This window comes from Vulpes lagopus, chromosome 6 (genome assembly GCF_018345385.1).
Source record: "Vulpes lagopus strain Blue_001 chromosome 6, ASM1834538v1, whole genome shotgun sequence".
Lineage (NCBI taxonomy): Eukaryota > Metazoa > Chordata > Mammalia > Carnivora > Canidae > Vulpes > Vulpes lagopus.
Window position 1 is genome coordinate 35,280,512 of NC_054829.1, and position 20,481 is coordinate 35,300,992.

Genomic DNA, 20,481 nt, shown 5'->3' on the forward strand with positions numbered 1-20,481 from the left:
CTGGAGACCCAGGATCAAGTCCCACATCGGGCTCTCTGAATGGAGCCTGCTTCTCCCTCTGCTTCTCTCTGTGTGTCTCTCTCATGAATGAATAAAAAAAAAAAAATCTTTAATAAAAAAGTAAAAACCGTTTGGCTATGGGGATGGATATACAAATGAAGAAGAAAAAAAGGAAAATTTTTGGAACTCTCATTCATAACTAAAACAGAAGAGAATACTGGATAAGGAATGTAAAACTACTACAAGCATAAACCTGATATGAACCTTAAAGATTTAGGGATCCCTGGGTGGTGCAGCGGTTTGGCGCCTGCCTTTGGCCCAGGGCATGATCCTGGAGACCCGGGATCGAATCCCACGTCGGGCTCCCGGTGCATGGAGCCTGCTTCTCCCTCTGCCTGTGTCTCTGCCTCTCTCTCTGTGACTATCATAAATAAATAAATAAATTTAAAAAAAAATAAAATAAAAAAGAACCTTAAAGATTTATGCTGCATTTTTTTAAAAAAAGACCCTTGTAATATAAAAGATTGAAAATTACATAGTATCAAATTATAAATATTTAAAAAATAAAGCCAAACATAAAATCCCTACCTTTGTTCACTTGAACATTTCTAAAGCTTAATAATGCTTACTGCAAAAAGGCATTTTAAAAAATATGTTTATTACAAAACGAGATTTTTTTTTAAAGATTTTATTCACTTATTCATGACACACACACACACAGACAGAGAGAGAGAGGCAGAGACACAGGCAGAGGGAGAAGCAGGTTCCATGCAAGGAGCCCAACTGACGTGGGACTCAATCCTGGTTCTCCAGGATCACGCCCTGGGCTGAAGGCGGCGCTAAACCGCTGAGCCACTGGGGCTGCCCAAGATGAGGTTATTCTTGAATGTCATTCAGTAATTTTCTTATGATGGTTCTACTTAGGATCTCTCCACTTTGTGATGGTGAAAAAGTGATATTCAGTAGAAACCATTCACGGGATTTTGAATTTTGATCTTTTCTGGCCAAGTGATAGGGTACAACACTCCTGTGATACTGGGCAGTAGCAGTGAGGGGCACCTCCCAGTCAGCCAAGTGATTACATGGGTAATCAACCCATACACTTGCAACCATTCTATGCACATATGACCATTCTGTTTTTCACTTTCAATACAGTATTCAATATATCACATGATATATTCAACATTTTATTATAATAGGTTTTATGTTGGATGATTTTGCCTAACTGTAGTCTAATGTGTTCAAAGCCAATATAAGGTAGGGTACCTCTTCATATGGATGGCTTCCCCTCATCATTCAATTAAATAGCATCTTCTCAATGAAGCTCTCCCTGGTCATCTTATCTAATGGAGCCCCCATCTCCTGTGTGTTTTTCTTTATCACCTTACCCTGTTGTATTTTGTTCATAGCACTGAAATTATCTTGTTTTGTTTGCTTTCTGTATTCTTTCCCCACTAGCATGGAAGCTCTGAGGGCAAGGGACCATATCTATCATACTCTATGCTTTATTCTCAGCACTAAAATTTAAAAGGGACTCAACACGAATTTGTTTATGGATGACTGAATGGATTTGCCTTATTATTTTAAATTGTTGCATGGTCTAATTACATAATTCTACCAGAGTTTATGTAACCATTCCTCTATTAATGGGCTTTCAGATTGCTGCCATTTTTTTGCTGTAACAATGCCACTCTGAAGATAATTGTGTCTTTTCTTTTTTTAAAGACTGTATTTATTTATTTGAAAGAGAGAACACATGAACACATGTGTGCAAGCGGGGGAAGGGGAGGAGGGAGAGAAGGAATCTCAAGCAGACTCTCTGCTCAGTGCAGAGCCCAAAGTAGGGCGTGAGATTTTATGACCCTGAGATCATGACCTGAGCCAAAATCAAGAGTCAAATGCTTAACTGACTGAGCTACCCAGGCACCCCTTCTTGTCTTTTTGTAATTACATGTGACTACATAGAGGCAGGCAGCCAACAAAAAATGAGTAAATAAGACAATATCCTATCCTCTTCCCCAACACCATTTGTTTCCTTTTCTCATAGAAATTTAAAGAGCTCTCACATACAAATAATTTTTATGTATTTTATTTCTTCATTTTTTAAGTAGGCTCCATGACTAACGTGGAGCCAAACACAGGGCTTGAACTCACAACCCTGAGATCAAGACCTAAGCTGAGATCAAGAGTTAGATTCGAAAGGATGCCCTCGGTGGCCTTGGACTCAGGGCTTGATCCCGGAGTCCTGGGATTGAGTCCCACATCTGGATTCCCTGCCTGGAGCCTGCTTTTCCCTCTGCCTATGTCTCTGCCTCTCTCTCTGTGTGTCTCTCATGAATTAAATAAATCAAATCTTAAAAAAAAGGTTAGATGCTTAACCAACTGAGCTATCCAGGCACCCCTCACACAAAATAATTTTTAAAAACAGGACAAATTTTGTTTTGTTTTGTAATAGCTCAGATCCAAAGAGAAAGTTGTGTTTACATCAAGAACATATTTTCTGTCCTATCACCATAGGATTGTAAGAAGATAGAACAAGACTTTTAAAATTAACCTCTACAAATAATTTTAAGTTTGATCTTTCATCATCTCATAGTCTTAATTATCTCTTTTGGCTCCCTGCCTGTATGTATCTTTGGCAACTTATACTAGAATGTTAAAAAGTTCTATAGTGAACATTTTGTGACATTTTAAATGGAGTTTATTGCTATTTAATTATTTAAAAACTGTTGCTGTATTGAAATAAACAAAAATGATCTATTTTAAGAAAATTAATAGCAAGAATTAAGAGACAATAGATCTGGGGCAATTGGGTGGCTCAGTGGTTGTGCATTTGCCTTAGGCTTAGGTCACGATCCTGGGGTCCTGGGATCGAGTCCTGCATCAGGCTCCCTATGGAGAGTCTGCTCCTCCTTCTGCCTAGGTCTCTGCCTCTCTGTGTCTCTCATGAATAAATAAATAAAATCTTAAAAAAAAAGACAACAGATCTGCTAATATTGTTCTTCATGGTCAGTAATTTCTTGTAGTCCTTCCTTTTCCTTTTGTTACTACTGTTCCTCTAAGCTTTGTGCTAAAATGAGACAATGTTTTAAACCTTGTCAGGAGTATATACTGTACCTAACCACAATAATTCAATTGAAGACTATGTTCCTTGGGCTATTACAAGCTTTTTATTCCAAATAACAATATTGATAAAATTGAATAACATTAATGCTCAAATATGAATTCCAACCAATTATCAATGTGTTATCAGTTCAAACCCAATAATACATTGTAAAATAACATCTTGAAAACGAACTGTAAAGGAGGCATAAGGACTAGTTAACATATTTTAGGCAGATATATCAATAATCTTTGGAGTTTAGTACTAATTCACTACATAAAACATGTATTCAAAGAAATGTGTGAGCACAACATAGAGCCTGATGTACATAAACAGAAGTATCAGAAACCTTAGTCAAAATGGTTTTTTAAAAATATTTATTTATTTATCTTAGAGAGAGAGCAGGCACTTGAGCATGCATGCGCAGGAGGGGCAGAGGGAGAGGAAGAAAAGCAAACTTCCTGCTGAGTGCAGAGTCTGATATGGCACTCAACCCCAGGACCCTGAGATCATAATCTGAGCTGAAATCAAGAGCTGAATGACTAAGCCACCCAGGCAACCCCAAACGGTATGTATGTATGTATTCTTCTAATTTTAAGATTTTATTTATCTGACAGAAAATGAGAGAGCACAAGCAGGGGGAGAGGCAGAGGGAAAGCAAGAAGCAGGCTCCCTGCTGAGCAGGAAACCCGATGCTAGCCCTGATCTCAAGACCGTGGAAAGACCTGAGTTGAAGGCAGACGCTTAACTCACTGAGCCACTCAGGCACCACACCCAAAGTGATTTTTAAAAATAAAAGTAATTATCTCATTTAACTGAAAGTTTAGAAGTGGTAGGCTCCAGGCCAAATTTGATCCAATGAAATCTAAAGGCCTGGAAAGAGGTATAATTGCTTTTGGAGCAACCTTAATAACATGTTTCATCTCAAGGACAAACACCAATCAACTAAGTATTTTGCTGAAGGGCTATGTTGTGAAGAATTTAAATTCTCTCAATAGGAGCTAATAAATAACAAGATTCAACCAAGCAAATTTGAAGATCTAATTGGCTTTATTAAACAATTAATAAATTGGACAGCACCCCACCTAGCAAGTAGAGAGGCACTCCAAGGTGGGGAGGGACAAGAAGTGATTAGCAAAAGAAAAGGATTGTTTCAGGAGAGACTATTTGCTAGGGTACAAAAGCAAGGTGTCTTATGCAGATTACTTCATAGTTTTGGGGGGGGAAGAGAGAGGACCCACGTGACAGATTCATTGGTGCTGATATAAAGAAAAATTGCCCAACTGACCAGTGAAAGCCACATTTCTGGAGGAGATGCAACTGCAATTAGAGGGCAGCCCCAGTGGCTTAGCGGTTTAGCGCCGCCTTCGGCCGAGAGCGTGATCCTGGAGACCCAGGATCGAGTCCCATGTTGGGCTCTCTGCATGGAGCCTGCTTCTTCCTCTGCCTGTGTCTCTGTCTCTCTCTGTGTGTCTCTAATATAAATAAAATCATTTAAAAAACAAACAAACAAACTGCAATTAGATCGGGTATCAAGCCTGGGTTTGAGAACCTAGTCTAAATGACACCACTTTGGGCTGGCAGTTTTCTTTAACAGAATGCTAGAGTCAATTACTGTCGTCCTGCCAAGGGCAAAGGAAGGAGGAGGTAAAGACAGGAAGTCAAAGCAAGAAATACTAAAATCCAGACTGAAAAGGAGGAGAGAGTTCCTAGAAGAACAAAGAGATCAACAATGTCTAATGCTACCAGCAGGATTCAGGATGATGGTAGAAAAAAAAAAGCCATGGGTGTCTTGTTTCCCTTTACGAAATAAATTTTAATAGTGTATGTGGTAGGGGCAGTAGTCAAGTTTTAATAAATGATTAAATGATTTAATTATTTTAAAGGGAAAAAAAGAATTGGGAAATGAGGCAGTGAAAACATTTCCGGGGTTTATAGCTTTGTGAAACTTATAGATACTACATGCTAGAATTCCCCTCCCCTCCCCTCTCCTCCCCTCTCCTGCTTCCTATGCCAGGAAGGAAGGTCTAAAACAGAACCTCACCATTTAGATCAATAATTGTGTGATTCATATTTGTAAAACTGGTAAAGAACATTTATTTTTCAGTGTTTTGTTTTGTTTCAGAGAGGGATGGAGCAGAGGAGAGGGAGACAGAGAGAAAGAGAAAGAAAGGGCAGAAAGAGAATCCCAAACAGACTGCATGGCCAGGGTGGAACCGGACTCAGGACTCAATCTCAAACCCTGAGATCATGATCTGAGCAGAAACCAAGAGTCAGATGCCCAACTGACTGAGCCACTCAGGTGCCCCACTAATGGGCATTTTCAATTTTCTATTAAAAAAAAAAATACAGGGCAGCCCTGGTGGCGCAGCGATTTAGTATAGTCTGCAGCCTGGGGTGTGATCCTGGAGACCCGGGATCGAGTCCCATGTCAGGCTCCCTGCATGGAGCCTGCTTCTCCCTCTGCCTGTGTCTCTGCCTCTCTCTGTCTCTATGAATGGATAAATAAAATCTTTTAAAAAAAAAAATACACTGAAAGGGGCACCTTCCTCTGTCCCTCCCCCGACCCATGCTCCCCAAAATAAAATTTTAAAATCTTAAAAAAAAATTATTGTTAGTGATGAAGATTTATAATAAAAATTATACTATGGGTTTAATAGATAACTGCACCATCAATTTCAAAGTACTATTTATAACAACCTTAAGAATGACATCTTTCTTTCTGACCTTTCTTTTTTCTTTTTTTTTCTTTCTGAACTTTCTGAACTGAAGAGAAATCAATAACAATTTACTTCATTTCAATTAGTACAATGAAAATCATGTATCACTAATGTTTACTAATAATCGTACAATAGCATAAACTACTGTGTATCAAATAACCTTCATTTATCAACATTCAAATTGACATCATTTTACTGAAAGACATAAATACAAAACAATAATTTCTCCTGCCTCAAAAATAATAATCCTTATATATCATAGTTAGGTTTGAAAGAAAAAAGGATGTTTACAAAAGTGCATATAAACCTACTTCTATTGCATTTAATAACATGTACTTAATAACTTCAGTTTTTTTCTAGAGTAAATTGAACAAACTGAAATTTCTGACTTTCACCTAAATTTATCCAGATTTTTCAAAGCATTTTATTTTCTGCTATGCAAGTGTCCTTCAAGTCCTGAACTTGAAAATACTTCACTTTAAGGTCACTTTGATTGCAGGGGGAAAAAAAATCCCATAAATCAGTACCCTAATAACTATAAAACTATAAAACAGTTGGAAAGAAATGCATTATCTCTCATGCTACTGGAGCTTATGACTCTAATAAAAAAATCTCATCTGATTAAGGACTGAGCAGAGGTAGAGAACATTTTTCCAGGTCTAAAACAAAACAATGAGGATGAAGACTTCCAAAATGTTAATAATTATTAGTTCAAACTATAAAAGGCTACCATGTATTACCAGACTGGAAATTAATTTTCCCATTGCCAGATTTACACAGATCTTCCTTTCTACCATATTCAAAAAAAGAACATGAATAATACAGTGATGGGAATTTCCAAAATTATACCTAGCAAATATATCATTAGCAATATTGGTGAAATCTTAACTTACATATGCTATCTTTCTCAAGGTTCTCAATATATAAATGTTTCAAATAAGTGTTCAATACAAATTCTGATACAGTTTGGCATTTCTTAAAAAGATTTGTTCTATTTCTGTATATGCTATTTCTAGGATAGTAGTCTGCATCAGGCTCCCTCTGCCTATGTCTCTGCCTCTTCTCTGTGTCATGAATAAATAAAATCAGTTGACTGTTAAAAAACAAAACAACTTTTTGATAAAAATCTTTTTAAATTTACAAATAAATATTTCAATACTTTGTAATTACACTTTGATTTTCCTTTAACAATGGGGTCTAATCTCCCCTCACATCCAATATCTGGAATAGCAAGTTTTCATGTGCTACTGTACACTGTATAGAGATACTGTTCTCAGAGCTTAGAGGTTTTGCTTTTCTAAAAGGGAACTACAGCAAAGATTTTTGATTGGGTACATGACATTTTAATGTAGCTGTCTTATGCAGTCACTCCATTGTATTGACATTGTTATAAGTTTATCATTAATGAATAAAAAACTTGCTCATAGTTACACAAAAAATCAAAACATAACTGAGATGTAAAAGGAAAAACAACTCCCCCTCTGAAATAATCTCACTGTTCAGAGGTAACCACTGCTGTTGACCAATCCTTCTGTAGACTTTTCATTTTTATTTATTTTACTTTTTTTTGAAGATTTTATTTATCCGTAAGAGACAGAGAGAGAGGCAGAGAGAGACACAGGCAGAGGGAGAAGCAGGCTCCATGCAGGGAGCCCAATGTGGGACTCGATCCCGGGTCTCCAGGATCACGCCCTGGGCTGAAGGTGGCGCTAAACCACTGGGCCACCAGGGCTGCCCTAATTTTTATTTATTTTTTAAATTATTATATTTATTCATTTATAGAGAGTCCAAATGAGCGCAAGGAAGGGGGCAGAATAAGAGAGAGAGAGAAAATCTTAAGTAGGTTATGAGCTCCCGAAATGGGGTTTGATCTCACAACCCTGTGATCAAGACCTGAGCTGAAATCAAGAGTAGGCCACTTAACTGACTGAGCCACTCAGGCACCCCTGGACTTTTTAAAATGTAACCACTAGGGGCACTCGGGTGGCTGAGTCAGTTAAGCATCTCCCTCTTGATTTCAGCTCAGGTATTGATCTCAGGGTCCTGGCATCAAGCCCTGTGTCAGGCCCGGCGCTCAGCAGGGAGTCAGTCTGTCCCTCTCCCTCTTTCCCTGCTTGTGTGCATGTACTCTCCCTCTCTCTCTCAAATAAATGCAAATATTTTAAAAAATAAAATGTATACACTAGCATATATATCCTTTTACAAGTTAATTTAAATAAAAATGAGCTAGGGGCACTTGGGTGACTCAATTAAGCATCTGCCTTTGGTTCAGGTCATGCTCTCAGAGTCCTGGGATTGAGGCCCACAGTTGGGCTCCCTGCTCAGCAAGTTCTGCTTCTCCCCTAACCTCTTCCCCCTTTTCTCCCCTCCCCCTCTGGTGCTCACATGCTCTCTCTCTCAAATAAATAAAGAATAATAATAATAATGAGCTATATATATTGAGTTCTGTACAGTTTTCTTCATTTAAAAATGTATATGATGAAGGATCTACTTAATTTTAATGGCTATTATTGTATTTTCTGCATAATTTAACTAGTATTCTATTTGTACATTTAAGATATTGCTAGGTTGTTTTTTTAAGGTTTTATTTATTTATTCATGAGAAACACAGAGAGAGGCAGAGAAACGGGCAGAAATAGATGCAGGCTCCCTGCAGGAACCTGATGCAGGACCCCATCCCAGGACCCTAGGTGGGATCACAACCTGAGCCGCTCAACCACTGAGCCACCCAGGTGGCCCTATTGCTAAATTTTTAAAAATTAGTGATACATTGACCATCCTCATATATACATTTTATACATTAATATGAAGTAGAATTGAGGAGTAAACCTTTGTGGATTTCTTTGTGTTGATAGATGTCAAACTGCCCTCCAGATAGGTTATATTAATTTATAGCGCCACTAATGGTATGAGAGTACCTGCTTCCCTATTCATCCTCAATACTGGCTGGATATTATTGAACTTTTCCATATTTTATGGAGTGAAAAATGCTTCATTCTTAAGATTATTTTTATTGTTTTATTTTGTATTTACTTATTTATAAGGGTTTTTTTTTTTTAAGATTTTATTTACTTCTTCATGAGAGACACTGAGAGAGAGGCAGAGACATAACCAGGGGGACAAGCAGGCTCCATGCAGGAAGCCTGTGGTGGGACTCGATCCCAGGACTCTGGGATCACGCCCTGAGCCAAAGGCAGATGCTCAACCACTGAGCCACTCTGGTGTCCCTATTTATTTATAAGGGCAAGCATTTCTCCAAATGTTTATTTTTTCCCTGTTATATATTCACATTCTTTATGAATTTTTATTCAGGCTTTTGTCTTATTGATTTGTGAGAGCTCTTTGCATATTAACTCTGTCATTTTTACATAATGAATATACATACATTATTTCAAAAGACTATTTTATGTAACTAAAAACAAAAAAAGGGTGGCAACTCTACGTACTAATGTGGAATTAACTACAACCTACTTCTAAGTTTAAAAAAAAAGAAAAAGAAAAGCAAAGGGAAGAAATGTATGCTCCTGTATATTTACCAAAAACAGGTAACATATACATATGTGGCATATGGTATCTCTGGAAAGATACCCAAGAAACCAACTGTCAGGATTGGCTTTGGAAAGAGAAATGGGGAGATAATGGGAGGGTAATTCACGCTTTCATGTATACATTTTTGTACTGTTTCAAGGTTTTTTTCTTTTTTTTGTTTTACATGAATGTGAATCACCTATTCAAATTTCATAATTTTTCTAAAGTGAGATAATTTAAATTCAGTCTTTTTCTTTCTTGGTTATCCTATTTTTCCAAAACTAATGTTGAATAACCTTTGTATTCATTCTGAAATGTTATTTTTATTATGTACTAAATTCCCATATAAATATTACTCTTTTCTAGAGTCTTTACTCAGCTTCATTGATTTATCTGGTTGCAAGTGCTTCAAGTACTGCACCTTTACAATAAATTTTATTTTCTGGGAAGACTAATTAATCGTCTATTAATTTTTTTTAAGCTTTTTTTTCCAGGGCATATGGGTAGTAGCTCAGTTGGTTGAGTATCTGACTCTTGGTTTTGGCTCAGGTCATAAACTCAGGGTTGTGAGAGAGAGCTCTGCCTCTGGCTCCATGGTGGACATAGAGCCTACTTGAGAGTCTCTCTCCCCTTCTTTTTTTGCTCCTCACTCTGCTTGTATTAGCTTTTTCTCTTTCTCTAAATAAGTCTTTTTTTTTTTTAAATAAGTCTTTAAAAAATAAATAAAAAAATTTTTTTCTGTCTATCCTCAGATTTTTTTATTCTGCTAAAATGTACCATTTTAAACATTTTTTTTAATTTAATTTAATTTATTTATGATAGGCACACAGTGAGAGAGAGAGAAAGGCAGAGACACAGGCAGAGGGAGAAGCAGGCTCCATGCACCGGGAGCCCGATGTGGGATTCGATCCCGAGTCTCCAGGATCGCGCCCTGGGCCAAAGGCAGGCGCCAAACCGCTGCACCACTCAGGGATCCCCCATTTTAAACATTTTTAAGTGTACAGTTTCATTGGGCACTCACATTGTTGTGCAACTATCACCATCTCCCATCTCCAGAATCTAGATGAACTCTAATAACATTTTGTTAGGTTCCCCAAAACTAATGCTGCCAATATTCTGATTGTTATTATATTCAATGTAATTTACATAGAATATTTTTATAATATTAAGTCTTTCTAACCAAGCACAATATATGTCTTACCATCTTGGTCATTCATTCATCACTCATTCAAGAAATACTTATTCAGTGCCTATTATACCAGGAGTGATACTGGAGATATAAATGTAACTAAAGTATATATCTGTTTTTACAGATACTATGAAATCCAGAAAGTGAAATAGAGATTAAGCAAACAATTGCACATATAAACATAAAATTGCCAAGCTTTAAGGGATAGGTACATGAGTCTAGGATGGATTTACATTAAATGATTTGATATAATCCAGGGTATCTAGGTATCCTTCCTGAAGGACAACTGAGCTTACTCTCGAAAACATACTCAAATCATCTTCAATATCCTCCAGCTGGCTTCACACAGGTCTGGTACATTTCTTAGGTTTGTCCCTGAGTATATAATCTTTTAAAAAGTATATGAAAACTAAAAAAAAAAAAAAAAAAAAAAAAAAGGGAAATGAGAACTTTTATTCATTTTATGTTCTAACTGGGTCTTTTCTATTTATGGGAAAGCTCCTGATCTCTGAGTATTTTTTTTTAATTTTTATTTATTTATGATAGTCACACACACACACAGAGAGAGAGAGAGAGAGAGAGAGAGAGAGGCAGAGACATAGGCAGAGGGAGAAGCAGGCTCCATGCACCGGGAGCCCGACGTGGGATTCGATCCCGGGTCTCCAGGATCGCGCCCTAGGCCAAACGCAGGTGCTAAACCGCTGTGCCACCCAGGGATCCCTGATCTCTGAGTATTAAATTTGTAAACAGCTGCCTTTAGAATTTTGATTGTTTTTCAGGGAACTCATTCTTTCATTCTTACACATTTTTGCCCCAGCCAATAAGGTAAGAAAGAATGTCTGCAAAAGCTTCTATTCTTTGGGAAGTTTTAGGGGAGATGCTGCGGTCTTCTCTCCATTCATGTGAATGCAAGAGTGATCTATCTATTTGGTGTATTGTTAAGACTATGACATCTATTGAATCACCTTTCTCTATTGAGTAGAATTTTTTTTTTAATTTTTTTTTTTGTTAACTTTATTTATTTATTTATTTATGATAGTCACAGAGAGAGAGAGAGAGAGAGAGAGAGGCAGAGACATAGGCAGAGGGAGAAGCAGGCTCCATGCACTGGGAGCCCGACGTGGGATTCGATCACGGGTCTCCAGGATCGCGCCCTGGGCCAAAGGCAGGCGCTAAACCGCTGCGCTACTCAATAGGGATTGAGTAGAATTAATGTGTAAAAGGCCACGGCTCCTATGCGGCCTAATTCTTTTGGCTCTCTTTTGGATTTTGACAATTCCCAATCCACCATGCAGGAGACAACATGTTTGCTCTGTTAATATAACTCTCCCATTACGGGGGTGCCTGGGTGGCTCAGTCAATTAACAGACCAACTCTTTGATTTTGGCTCAACTTATGATCTCAAGGTCCTGAGATGGAGCCCCACATCAGGCTCCCTGCATAGCAGAGAATCTGCTTGAGGATTCTCTCTCCTCATTCTGCCACTCCCTTCGCTGGCTCACAGGTGCTCCCCCCCAAAACAAATAAATAAATAAATAACCTCTCCCATCACAGAAAGGATGTTTGAGTTCCATACACTAATTACTCCATGTATAGTTTCAGATTGGCCAGGAAAAAACTTGAAAATTACATTTTTATTCTTAAATCTTTAATTTTCACTTCTAGGGGTGCCTGGGTGGCTCAGTTGGTTAAGCATCTACCTTTGGCTCAGGTCATGATCTCAGGGTCCTGGGAACGTGCCCTGCATCAGTCTCCCTGCTCAGCAGAGTCTGCTTCTCCCTCTCCCTCTGCTTCTCTCCCCCCAACTTCTGTGCTCTGACACTCTCTCTCAAATCAATAAAATCTTTAATATTCACCTATTTTAGAATGCAATTAAAATACTTAATTGTATCAGCATGGAGTGTTTGATTAAAGAATAAAAAGCATTCTGTCAATGTAGTACTTACTATTCACCAAATTTTGTGGACTGTACATGTCATAAAAAATGATTAAGTGTCCATTCCCAGTATTTAATTAATAAATTACATGCACGATAGTAATGTTCCTTATTTTATTTTATTTTATTTTATTTTTTTTTAAGATTTTACCTTTCTATGATAGACATAGAGAGAGAGAGAGAGGCAGACACACAGGCAGAGGGAGAAGCAGGCTCCACGCAGGGAGCCTGACGCAGGACTCAATCCCGGGGCTCTAGGATCACGCCCTGGGCCAAAGGCACACGCTAAACCGCTGAGCCACCCAGGGATCCCCCGCAATGTTCTTTATATTATAAAATTCACACAGAATAAGGATTTTTAAAGAATGAGATCTTTAAAATAATTTTCACTTATTAATGTTTCTCAAATATTTTGCTCTCAACAAAAATATTAATAATAATTTCATTAGTTTTTAAAATCTTGGTTTAACATCTTCGATATGAAGATATTTGTGTGATTTTACATTAAATTTATTTCACTTCTTGGTTTTAATGTTATTGTACATGAAAAACATACCTCAAAAAGGTAGTAAGATTCAAAAGGAATTAGTACAAAATAAGGATACTCCTTTTTCCTATTCTAAATCTTAATTATGGTGATTTCTGTGAAATTCCAATAGAATTCTCCATCTTCCATAAGAGCAATCAGAAGATGTTGCATATTTATATCTAACAAATAGATTAAAAATCTACTGTAACTCTTCATTTAGAAAATTTTCAAACAAGTTTGACAATAATGTCTAAACTTCAGTGCACTTAAATTTTTATAGGTGAAAAACTTAAGTCATTTTCAGCAATAAAATCATACAACAGAAACATTTCCAAGCATGTGTTTTCAAATTATACATGCTTTTGACAAAAAATTACTTTTCCATTCATTGGTAAAATATCACTGTTACCTGAAATAATCAGATCAAGTGCTCCTTTTCTCTGTTCCGCTGAATATTTGCCAACATTGCATTTCACAGAAAGCCATTTGTCAGCACAAGAAAAGCAGGAAATTTGAAACTCTTTCCTTTTGGTACAAAGAAAGCATGTAATTTCTCTTCACTCTGGCAACTCTATTAAATATTTTGCCACAGAAAAATCATTGAACCTCTCTACTTTGTATGAAAAATTTTTATACTCACTCTACATAATTAAGTATTATGAAGGCTTACACTAAAATTTTAAGTCTTATTTTTATTAAAGTAATGAGATTGATGATATCCTGTAGAAGTTTATATGGTCTGGTTCGAACTTTCTTGTTTTATATCTCCCTAAAGATGCAACCAGGATTTTAATTTCATATGTATTAGCACTGTAACCACATTCCAGAAAATTCATTTATTCTAGTGAAGTCAGTTGCTCCACTAAAAAAAAAAAAAAAAAAAAAAAAATCAGTTTTGTTTTCCCATGAAAAGTTTTTATTAAAGAAGTCATTTAGGGATCCCTGGGTGGCGCAGCGGTTTAGCGCCTGCCTTTGGCCCAGGGCGCGATCCTGGAGACCCGGGATCGAATCCCACGTCGGGCTCCCAGTGCATGGAGCCTGCTTCTCCCTCTGCCTATGTCTCTGCCTCTCTCTCTCTCTCTCTGTGACTATCATAAATAAATAAAAGTTAACAAAAAAATTAAAAAAAAAAAAAAAGAAGTCATTTATTATTAAAAACATAATCTTTCTAGGATATCTTTCTTTTAATGGCTTAAGAAAATGGTTCTTCTATATTTCATTATTGACTCAGAATTTAACAAATAGCATAAGCTAAGACCTATTAGACATTTACTTTCATCTAAATAAATAGGAACCTCCCCACACTAGATAATTTTTTCTAACACTTGTTTCTTCAACTTTCCATCATATTCTCTAGGCATATTCTTTTTAGTGTATGGTAAATGGTACCTAGAAGAATGTTTGTCTCTTTAGAAATTCTTTAAATTATTTTAGCTATTTTAACTGTGGCAGGAAGGAATAACATATAAGCATTGTAGTAAATAGGTTTCTTTTAGTTGTTGCTATTTTTGTTTTGTCTTTCATTGTTAAGAAAACTCAGAATAGGGATCCCTGGGTGGCACAGTGGTTTAGCGTCTGCCTTTGGCCCAGGGCACGATCCTGGAGACCCAGAATCGAATCCCACGTCGGGCTCCCAGTGCATAGAGCCTGCTTCTTCCTCTGCCTATGTCTCTGCCTCTCTCTCTCTCTCTGTGTGACTATCATAAATAAATAAATTAAAAAAAAAAAAAAAGAAAACTCAGAATAAATCTTAGAATTCTAAACATTTATCACTTAATTTAATGTGAAATTGTATAAAGTGTTGCATGTCACATAATTTTTTTTTAATTTTATTTTTTAAGTAGGCTCCATGCCCAGCATGGAACCCAGCTTGGGGCTTGAACTCGTGACCCTGAGATCAGGACCTGAGCTGATTATCAAGAGTCAGATGCTTAATCAACTGAGCCACCCAGGCACCCTGTATGTCCCATAATTTTAAACATCACTGAAAAGATGGCTGAGATTTGGTTTCATATTCTGGATGCATGCACTTTTAAATACGTTGCTAACAGTGTTTTAGTTATTAACTAATTATCTCAAAAAATTCTAGTTACTAATGGCAAGATTCACTTCCTAGAGAAGATAGAAATCTCTATTTCAAATAGTCTTCTTTATAGTTGCTAATTCTTTTAGCTGACTTGTTAGATCCCATTAAACTGCCATTTTTATAACATATGTTGGCTAAGAAGAGACTGTACTGGAAGAAAAATCTAGCTCTGCTTTTTGTTGTTGTTGCTTTTTTTCTTTTATTGACCTTTAATTCTTGTCTTTTTTGTGTGACTGTTTTAAAATTATATGCTTATTGTCTTAGGCCAGTTCCTTCAGAAGCAGAATCCAAGATGAGGATTCCAGTGGTTTTTGTTTTGTTTTGTTTTGTTTGAGAAAATGATGTTAAGATGAATCCTGTAAGGCAGTGAGGAAGAGAGAATAGGGCAGGAGAAAGGTCTAGGCAAAGATGTGGGTTCCAGCTGAAGTTTATCCTCAGTCTGATTCCAAGAGTATGGATGTTGCCAGGAAGTCATCCCACCTCGAGGAAAGAAAGCAAGAATTACATTCAGTCATCAGCTACAGGCTGCCTGAGGTGTGGATGGGAGGGAGGCAGTAGTGTTTAATCTCTCTGATTTGGTAGCCCCCCCTTCATTTCAGGGCAATTCTCCCAGGCAGAAGGGTACAGCTATGAGCCCTTAGCAGCCAAGAATTGACAGCATATGGGAAATGGGTGCAATGATGAGGAAAGAGGGTCTTGGCAGGGCACCAATACCCCTTTTGTGAGGTTAGCATAGTTAACACTAGATATTATAATTGATAAATCTTTTTCTTTACCATTGTACAATATGTCACAATGTGCTAAAAAGGAGCAAACACAGAAGAGTGACACCTAAATTCTTGCTCTTATTCCTGGATACCTGCCACCTTATGTAACCCTCTGACCTTGGGACTGAGTAAAGATGCAAGTGGTATTCCATATATTAAACATTAGTAAAAATTAATTTCCTGTTTTTAGGTAAAAAATAAATTTAAATATAAGTTCTAATGTTTTATTCCTGAACCTCAGTCAGTTACCCTGCAAACTCCAGCTTGGAGATCACACCAGTCAGCAATGCCCATGAAGCACAGGCCTATGGAATATGTGAAATAGAAAAGGCTGGTCTTCTACATCCTTTCACCTCCCCTTTCAGTGTATTCCTTATATGGACACTTTGCCCCATATTTGCCTGCCTTCTACTATGTATCTTCACACTTGCCAGAATCCCCCATTTCCAGCACTGTCTTCTTATATAAAGTTTCTACAAATCAGTAACACCAATGTTCCAATAGAAAAATTAGCAAGAAATAGGGATCCCTGGGTGGCGCAGCGGTTTAGCATCTGCCTTTGGCCCAGGGCGCGATCCTGGAGACCCGGGATCGAATTCCGCGTCGGGCTCCCCGTGCATGGAGCCTGCTTCTCCCTCTGCCTGTGTCTCTGCCTCTCTCTCTCTCTCTCTCTCTGTGACTATCATAAATAAATTTTAAAAAAATTAAAAAAAAAAAGAAAATTAAACAATTATTCCATATCTGTAATACGCGGCATTATAAAATAATGTATGTTTTGTATGCATATGTGAACAAATTTTTAACTGGCTATTGTATGTCATATGCTGATATGGACACAGAATATTTCTGGTGGGAAAGACCAAAAAACTGGCATGTTGATTGCCTCCTGCATGGTAATCTGAGTGGCTGAGGGATAGGAGTTGAAGGGCAACTTTCCTTTCATACGTGTTTTGTGGGGGGGGGGGAGGGGGCGGGGAGGAATATCATTTAAAAAATAACCAACAGGTTCCACTTCCTTTCTCTTAGCCGCCACTGATCTTGGAAATAAGGGTAGTCACCTAAAAATGGATCCTAGCTGGAAGGTTAAATAACTGATAACCGTCTACAAAAAGAATTCTGAAATATGGATCGAGGAGGACTGCTGAGAATCTCTCAAGACCCATTCAAGGAGAATTCCTCCCTTTTCCTACTCCATATCTGTTTTAGGCTGGATTTTCTTCAAATACTCAAACCAAAGAACATATCACAATTGAACGAATAGCAAGGCATCTATTACAATCCAGGTGTCTTCTATATACCAGACATTAAGGAGATTTGCAAATATGTAAAACAGAACAACTCTTCTTACTACTTATTTTTTTTAAAGATTTTATTCATTCATCAGACAAAGAAAGCGAGAGAGGCAGAGGGAGAAGCAGGCTCCATGCAAGGAGTCCAACTGTGGGACCCGATCCCTGGACTCCAGGATCATGCCCTGAGCCGAAGGCAGATGCTCAACCGCTGAGCCAGTCAGGTGTCCCTTTACTACCTATTTTTAAATATATTTTGCATAGAATGTTACTTATGTTAACATGTAATGGGTTTTAGATTTACCTATTTACCTAAGTAAATATTTAACATTTTTATTTCAATTTCAAATATATAACTATCTACAGACACATAAACAGAAGTTCTTTGGGGTCCTCAATAATTTTTCAGAGTGTAGAGGGGTCTTAAGAACAAAAAGTTTGAGAACTACTGGTCTAAAATGCTCTCTTCTTTATTCATCTTCTCTTTCTCTCCTGGCATTAGCATGTTCCTTCCTGCACTTGGAGATCTGTGTACCTCTGTGTATTGCCTCTACTGGAAGAGACAGGCCTCTTTGTATTTATCACAGTACTCAGCAACGCTCTGCACATAATAGCTCAGTAAGTATCTTTTTCAGTAAGTGTTGAATTAAAAAAATGCATGTTGCTTTCCCAGTTTTCTTCTAAATCTGCTCTTTTCAAATTTATCTTTGCTTGCCTCTGCTGGTCCTTATAGGTAGCCACTGACTCATCTATTTTTTGTTTTTTTTTTTTGTTTGTTTGTTTGTTTTCACTGCTTAAACTCAGATGCAAGCTTTTCACTTAGCTCCATACCAACTGTGTGACTCATCAGGTGTGGAGAGGGTGGGAAGGAGCCTTGCATTCCTGACTTACATTCTAACCTTCCTTAAGTATTGGTATTGTTGCATTATTCTTGCTTAAGTGCCTACTGAATCCCTGTTAACCATCTCAGGTCTAAATACTTCTGTCCCTGCTCATGTTCACAACTATCCCATATACCAACCTTATCTCCCACTAACCCCACACATCCTCTCTGTAAGCAAGCTGATTGCCTCACTGGCTCCCACATACTATTTCCCAATTACAGACTTTTTGCATTGGCCACTTCCAATGGCTAGATGTTATCAAAACTTTAACACTAGTTCAGCTCCCATAGTCTCTATTAAATCTTCTTAGACTGCCCTTTTCCTTCTTCCTATACCATCATAGCAAGTAGGTGCCTGGCAGTGGTCAAGTTCTGAACTAGACATCAGTGATAAAAAGTTGAATGAAACACAATCCTTGCCCTCAAGAATGTATCCAATAGGAGAGACTGACATGACCATAATAAACACTATGTTTCAAGCATTTAAAATGAATTCTCTCATATAATACAATCCTAAAAACAACAACAACAAAATAATACAATCTTATCAGTGGTCTTACTTTCCATCTAAGAAATGAAGTAACTAGACACTAAGCAGATATGTATCCTGCCCTGTCATATCTAGAAAGGCCAGAGTCTTCTCCATTCCACAGCTGGAGCTCTTAATTATCTTATAATGCTTGCTGAGTAAAAAAGAATCAGAGCACAATGGACAAAGTGACTGATGAGCAACAAAGAAAAGCCTTTGTTTCTGGGAGTAAGGAGAGGATAGGACCAGTAAGAGAAAGTCTCATGTTGTCCTTTTGCAAGGCAACAAAAAAATCCAAACACACAAATCACCATTATCAAGGGCATGGAGCTCTGAGTAAGAGACAAACTTCAGCAAAGTGTTGCTCTTTCTTTTGGATTCCCATAGAATAGGCCATTGTTCATACTCTTATTTAATCATCAAATGTGTGGAAATGCTTATTTTTTTATGCATCTGTTTCTGCCATTAGACCATTCAGTGAGGATGGGGAAGGTATCTTATTCATCTTTCTACATCCACTAGCTCATAGTAGGTGCTCAATCCATGTTCTGAAAGGAGTGAGTGATTGGCATGCAGGATGTGTGAGGCTGGGGCGAGAGGGCTGATAAATGAGATCAGAAGGCAGGAGGAGGCCTGATTTTAGAAAGCAGACTATGGAGATTTAAAGCTTATTTGCAGGCAAAGAGAGCAAGGAACCTAGAAAGGTATTTGTTAATACTATTTATTATTTTCCAAAGCAATGAAAGTCTACAGTTTTAGAGGCACCTGGCTGACTCAGTCAGTAGAGCATGCAGCTCTTGATCTCAGGGTCAAAGCCTCATATTGGGCATAGAGCTTACAAAAAAAAAATATTAAGTCTATAGTTTTAAAAAGACATAATATGGGATGCCTGGGTGGCCCAGAGGTTGAGCATCAGCCTTCAGCTCAGGGAATGATCCTGGAGTCCCAGGATCCAGTCCCACATTAGGTTCCCTGCATGGATCCTGCTTCTCCCTCTGCCTGTGTCTCCGCCTCTCTCTGTGTCTCTCATGAATAAATAAATAAAATCTTAATAAATAAATAAATAAATGACATAATACTAAAAGGCTCACAATTCTAACAGTAGTTTCCTGTTCTACTTCCAGTCTCGTTTATCAGGCAACTATCCTTTTTTTTTTTTTCCAGGCAACTATCCTAAACTCTTAGCTGTTTACCCAAATTTACAGCTATATATATTTTTAAAAGATTTTATTTATTTGACACAGAGAGCAAGAGCGAGTGAGAAAGCACAAGCAGGGGGAGCAGCAAGCAGAAGAGAGGGAGAAGCAGGCTCTCCACTGAACACAGAGCCCGATGTGGGGCTCGATCTCAGGACTCTGGGATCATGACCTGAGTTGAAGGCAGACGTTTGACTGACTGAGACACCCAGGCGCCCCTGCAGCCATATTTCTAAACAATGCTCTTAAGGGTTATTTTTAAATTAATTTTAGATATTGACTTCCCACCATGGTGGAGGAGGACTTCATTCTGCTAAGGCCCACCCACCTCATTTTCATGGACACTCTTTAATATTCTCCATAGGCCCAGAATACTGACATTTCACAATAATATAACTAACTTTTTCTACCTTTTATTTTTTTTTAAGAAGACTCCAAGCCCAGCATGGAGCCCAATGCAAGGCTTGAACTCCCAACCATGAGATCAAGAACTGAGCTGAGATGAAGAGTTGGATACTTGGGGTGCCCGGGTGGCTCAGTCGGTTAAGTATCTGCCTTCAGCTCAAGTCATGATCTCTGCGTCCTGGGATGGAACCCCACATGAGGGTTCCCTGTTTAGTGGAGAGTCTGCTTCTCCCTCTTCCTCTGCCTCTGCCCCCACCCCCCATGCTCTCTCTCAAATAAATACATGAAATCTTAAAAAAAAAAAAAAAGTTGGACACTTAA

The 20,481-nt window shown here is 37.9% G+C and overlaps 1 long non-coding RNA gene across 1 annotated transcript; it reads left to right on the top strand.

Annotated features, from left to right (window-relative positions):
- The first annotated feature begins 3,613 nt into the window (after positions 1-3,613).
- LOC121492468 lies at positions 3,614-20,241 on the top strand. The gene is made up of 3 exons (XR_005988242.1): positions 3,614-3,671; positions 17,650-17,765; positions 20,184-20,241. It is a non-coding gene; the product is annotated as an uncharacterized LOC121492468 (long non-coding RNA).
- The last annotated feature ends 240 nt before the right edge of the window (positions 20,242-20,481 follow it).